Below are 6,566 nucleotides of genomic sequence, written 5' to 3' on the forward strand. Positions count from 1 at the left end.
TTGCAAAACGGACAACGGGGAAAAGGCTCGGATGCAAGAGACGAACTCGTATGCAAAATGAAATGCACATGATGACATGATAAAATGCAACACGCAAGTAAATGACATGGCAATGACGACGAATAACTAGCGGACACCTGGCGCATCGGATCCGGGGCATTACAACACTCCTCCACTAACAAGAGATCTCGCCCCGAGATCTTAGGACCGAGACGGAAGGGAAAAGGAATGAGGTGAAACAAGAACTCTGGAGAAGAAGCAAAGAATCGAGAGCACTCGAGAAGAAGAGAAGAACGACGAGAATGACGAGAATCGGAAGCTCACGGAATCAGACAGACTATGAAAGCACTCCGGTTAGAACGAGATAAGAAACAAATAAGACTGAAAGGATTTAGGCAGCACTCTGGCTGAAAATGGAAGGAATAGAACATGAACTTGAGAGGATGGAATGACACCTGACGAGAAGAACAGACAATGCCTCCGGAAGAATTAAAGAATGGAAAGAAATAAACTTAGAAGGAAGGATTGAATGGAGTTGTTGAGAAAATCAACAACGAAAGAATAAGCTTGTCGTGGACTTATGGATAACATCTCAGAAATTATGAGGTGATAACCAGCCCAAACGGAAATGATTTGATAGCTGAGAGGAATGAAGAAATGCAAAACTCCACTTCAAAAGAATATGGAGGATTAATTGCACTTTGAGACGCGAGAAGAAAAGATACTTGAACTCCACCGACAAGAATCTTGATGAACACTTGAAGAGTGAATTAAATCATGAAGAACCACCATGAAGAACTCCGGTAACAAAAGGATGATGAGATAGAATGAAAGATGAAAAGAATAAGATTAAAACCTTGCGGTGATTTAGATGGGGGTTCCGACAAAAAGGCCAAGGAAATTTGAACTCCGGAAAGAAAAGATGAAAACACTTGGAACTAGAATTTATTCCTCAAGAACAAACTCTGAAGGAAGGGATTAATCACTTTGAGGAAATAAGAATAAGATTTATTATATGCTTATCCTTCATCAAATTAAATTGATGACAACAATGGATTTTGCATACTACTTATTCTTCTTGAAAAGGATTGAGAAGTGACATATCGCAAACTTGAGAAGGCCTTCAAGAACCACCGGTAGGATTGGAAAGATCGAATGGATTAAAATGATAATCAAGGAAAAGAATCTTGAACGAACCTCCGTAAGAATTCAGAAATGACTGATGAAAGAGACTTAATCGCCGGGAAGAATTAGAAGAACAAATATGCTTGAGGGGATTTAGATACAAAAGAACAAATAGATCAAGAGCTGATTAAAGAACACTTGAATGAAGCACCGGGATAATTGGATAACGGTAGCTGCAATGATGGCCTTCGGTGAAAATAAACGGGGAAATAACTTCTGACATACTCCGGATGGGTAAGAAAAGGATATCTGACAAATGAAACAATTCGAGCGGATAATATGAAGCTGGAACCATGAAACTTCGAGAGAATGGACAAGATTTAGAAGGAACTCTTCTTCGGTCTTCGAAAGACGACGGGAAACACCAGCAAAATTATTGAGGCACTCCGGGAGAATGGAAAGCAAAGAGGTTGAGCCAACAATGAAATGATTTGAACTTGATCTTGGAGAAGGCATGTGACTGATGAAATTCATTCTTATGTCACACTTGAAAAGAATTGAGAATAACTCCGGGTAAATTAGAAGAGTCAGGTAAGATCCTGGGAAAAGACCTGTGGGTTAGGGCCCACTAAAATAGAACACCGTTGGAAAGGATTATTGAACAGGTAGATGATGCACAGGAATAATTGAAATATTTGAATGAGGTGACAACCTCGAATTAATTAAAACACAGACGAATCTCCTGAGATGTCTTGAGCACTCCGGAAGGATAAATTGGCGAGAGGCGCACGAGCAAGGAGAACACTTGATCCAAGGGAAATAATACAAACAACACCGAAAACTTGAATTGAGTCCACCGGAGAAGAAAAGAGATGAAGAATGTCCACTGAGACGCGAATTCACTGGTTGAAATAATTAACGAAAGACTAAAGAGGTTCTGCACGAATGAGATCGATGGCCGAGAGAGAGACAGACTCCGGGAAGAAAAAGGGTGGGAGGGCGGGAAAACAAAGGCAACTTGGAAGGGGAAACCGACGAATATCTTGAAGAGAACACCGGTTGAAATCATTGAGGAAAGAAAGCAAAGACTTCACACGAGTAGGATGGATACTCGATTACGGACTCTGGTTTCGAGAAGAAGAAGGGTGGGCGGGTGGGAAAGAAAACAACTGAGGATTGAACTCAAAGATGAAGAGGCTCGAGTCAAGTGACGAGAAATGCACCGGATGAAAAGAGCTGAGAGACAATGATCGGAAAACCAACTGCGCGATCCTAAAGAAAAATTTGAAGGGGAAGAGGAGTAATTCAAAACACCTACGTCAAGATTCCTCACCAGAGCGACGAAGAGGCTGAGGAGTAAAAAGAATTCCTACTCTCCGATATAACTAAACTCCAAAAACAGTTTTCTTCTAGACTCAACAACGGCCAGACTACACGATCAATCAAGGGGGCTCCTAAGGTCGGTCGAGGCTCTAATACCAACTTGTCACGCCCAATATGCGACCATATCCAAAAGGAACTCGAAGGTCCCACCAAGGATAGACCCGCATATTGAAACGCTTTTGCAAGGTGGATATCATTACATCAACATTACATAATAGATGGGGATACATACAAGAGGCATACAATGCCACACGAATACAACATCACAATACATAAGAGCAACATCCGACTACGGATGAAACATAAACAGAAACTCAAACGACATCCACCCTGCTAGCCCAGGCTGCCGACCTGGAACCTATCCCCTAATCGAAGAAGAAGCAGAAGAAGAACTCCAAGACAAGCAAACATCGCTCTCGCGTCATGATCATCGCAAAACCTGTACCTGCAACTGTTGTTGTAGTAATCTGTGAGCCACGAGGACTCAGCAATCCCATTACCATGGGTATCAAGACTAGCAAAGCTTAAAGGGAAAGGAAGGGGTAAAGTGGTGAGGCTGCAGCAACGACTAAGCATATATGGTGGCTAACATACGCAAATAAGAGCGAGAAGAGAGCAAGCGGAACGGTCGTGAACTAGCAATGATCAAGAAGTGATCCTGAACTCCTACTTACGTCAAACATAACCCAAAAACCGTGTTCACTTCCCGGACTCCGCCGAGAAGAGACCATCACGGCTACACACGCGGTTGATGCGTTTTAATTCGGATCTGGTGTCAAGTTATCTACAACCGGACATTAACAAATTCCCATCTGCCTATAACCGCAGGCACGACTTTCGAAAGATTATACCCTGCAGGGGTGTCCCAACTTAGCCCATGACAAGCTCTCGCGATCAACGAAGGAATAGACCTTCTCCCAGGAAGACCCGATCAGACTCGGAATCCCGGTTTACAAGACATTTCGACAATGGTAAAACAAGACCAGCAAAGCCTCCCGCTGTGCCGACAAATCCCGATAGGAGCTGCACATATCTCGTTCTCAGGGTACACCGGATGAGCCAGACGTCGGGTTGGCATAGACCTTGATTGCCCAGGGGGCGCCGGACATCGCTCGGTTCGGACCAACACTTAGACAAGCACTGGCCCGGGGGGACTAAAATAAAGATGACCCTCGGGTTGGCCGACCCAAGGGAAAGGGATAGGTGGTGGTGAGGCAAATGGTAAAACCAAGGTTGGGCCTTGCTGGAGGAGTTTTATTCAAAGCGAACTGTCGAGGGGGTCCCATAAATCACCCGACCGCGTAAGGAACGTAAAATCCGGGAACATAACACCGGTATGACGGAAACTAGGGCGGCAAGAGTGGAACAAAACACCAGGCATAAGGCCGAGTCTTCCACCCTTTACCAAGTATATAGATGCATTAATAATATAAGAGATATTGTGATATCCCAACCAAAATCCTGTCCACCATGGAGAAATCTTCAACTTCACCTGCAACTAGCAACGCTATAAGAGGGCTGAACAAAGCGGTAACATAGCCAAGCAACGGTTTGCATAGGAAAGGTGTCAAAGGTTAGAGGTTGACATGACAATTTGGGATGGCTTGATAAATAGGTAATAGGTAGCACAACATAGCGATAGAACGAAACAACTAGCATAGCAATGATAGTAGTGAGATCCAGGGTAGCGGTCATCTTGCCTGAAATCCCGCTAGGAAGAAGAATGAGTCCATGAAGAAGACGAACAGATGAAGCCGAACCAAGCGTAGACGAACGAATCCTCACGATCGCAACGAAACAGGAACTATCGAAAAGAAGCACACAACAAGGTAAACACACCACACATGAACAAGGCATGATGCACGAACAAGCATGATGCAAGACAAGACTACATGAAGCTACTCATGGCAAGAGATGATGCAAACAAGAACAACACATCAAGGCAAGTTTAAATGAGGCCGGGAACAACATATAACAATCCCGGTAAGTCCTCATATGCATATTTCGAAATTGGTCCAGATCTGAATAAACCTTATGTTCAAGTTGTTAAACAGCAAGTTAAGATGCACAAAGATGATCTACACGAGTTTCTAGTCAAGTTACATATAAAGTTCATTTAATTCGGAGCTACGGCCTAGAAGATATGAGCAAAACAAGATAAACATGTCATTGATGCAAAATGCACCCAAACATCAAGCAAACACCTCAAAACAAGGATGCAACATGATAATATGAAACTACATGCAATTCTAAGCAAGTTTCATATAGAGCACACTCAAAACGGAGCAACGGTTCAACACACACACGTGAAACAAGTTATAGCTACAATCTGTCCAAAACAGCAACTAGGCATATTGCAAGCATAAAAAATAATATGCTACAGGACCTCAACAAGAAAAAAAGGCATGGGCATGATGTAAAGATAAAGCATTATAAAACATGAACACTGAGCTAACTCCAGAAATCACTAGAACATGCTCAAACACACATGGTAAGATTGCAAGTAATAACAATTCAGACTTTGTAGGAAATAACATCAGGTTGCAATGTTTAGAGCTATCAAACAACATGTTACAGGAACTTATCATGGCAAACAAAGACATGGCATGAATCTACTGATTGCATAGATCAAAAGTCCCTTACTGACCATAAGCCAAAAAGGATCAGAAAATATGATGGCACCCATGTAAACATAGCAAGTTATATTACAGATTCATACATGGCAGGAACAAAATTATGAAGGCATGTAGATGAGCTTGTGCAACTCACTACAGAGCAATACATGGCATGAAAAGGCACCCAACAGTAAGAAGACATGTTTGTGAAGCTAATCATGGCAATAGCAAGGTCATAGGGTACATGGATCACTAGGAAAAGACATGGCAACAACTGAACTTAATGTTAACAGGCTGACAGCAACATTTTCAAGCAACTTTGGAGCAAGATATGAACAACCTACAACAAGCTATAAATGCAACCAGGGGCATGGATCGACAGAGCATGACATGTAGATCAAAACATATTTATAGAACATCTCCAGATTATGCATAGAATGATTAGTAGCAACATGTTTATATGGCATCACGAAATAACATATTCAGCCTAGCAAAACAGCAACATCATGTACAGTACTTAACAAGCTCGATTCACTCACCACAAGTCATTGCATGACAAGATAAGCATAGCAACATCAAGAAGACATGTTTGTGAAACAAACCAAGTCAAGAACAAGTCCATAGCATGCAAGGATCAACTACAACAAGCTTGGCCAAATTGAATAACATGTAAACAATCTGTCAGGAAACGTTTTGAAGCAAAAGTAGAGCACAAAAATGACATGCTAAACTACTCCATAATTGCAACCAAGGGCAGGGATGGATAGACAATAACCACATGTTCAAAACATCCTTACTGAAATATCTCAAAATATGCAAGGATCTCTCTGTAGCATCAAGTTTACATGGCATCAAAATAACAGCAGAACAGGGACTAAAATCAGCAATATCACGATGCCTAGTTTGCATGCTTGTGTTAGTCACCACATTGATCACAAAAATACATGGTAAGCACCTCTGTAAAGAAGACATAGCATAGATCAAAACACATGTAGACATCAACCTCATAAGATGCACACAACAATCATGGCAAAAATGACAAAAGAGCTCGTTCTGTTAACAGACAGCAGAAAACATCATGGAGCCCTCTTACAACGATGATTCAGGCATCTAGATGACCTCAAATGAATATGATGCAATGGAATGAAATGATGTACTCTTCGAGGCGAACAATTTGACATATTACACGCACGAAACGAAGCTACGAATGCAGAGATATAATGCAACGAACATGGCATGATTATGCAAAATAACAGGGACATGCATTTCGGGGGCAACCTCCAGATCTGCACGGTTTTCAAAGCGGCGGCGGATCTCGCCGGAGCAGGGCGCCAAAGTGGAAGGAGATGACGGGGCCGGCGGATCCGGGGCCGGGGAAGGCCGGGGAGGCGGCGCCGGCGACGAGGGGTGGCGGGGCAAAGCTTCTCCGGCGGCGGCGCGACC

The sequence above is a fragment of the Triticum dicoccoides genome, chromosome 2B (genome assembly GCF_002162155.2).
Source record: "Triticum dicoccoides isolate Atlit2015 ecotype Zavitan chromosome 2B, WEW_v2.0, whole genome shotgun sequence".
In the NCBI taxonomy this organism is placed as follows: domain Eukaryota; kingdom Viridiplantae; phylum Streptophyta; class Magnoliopsida; order Poales; family Poaceae; genus Triticum; species Triticum dicoccoides.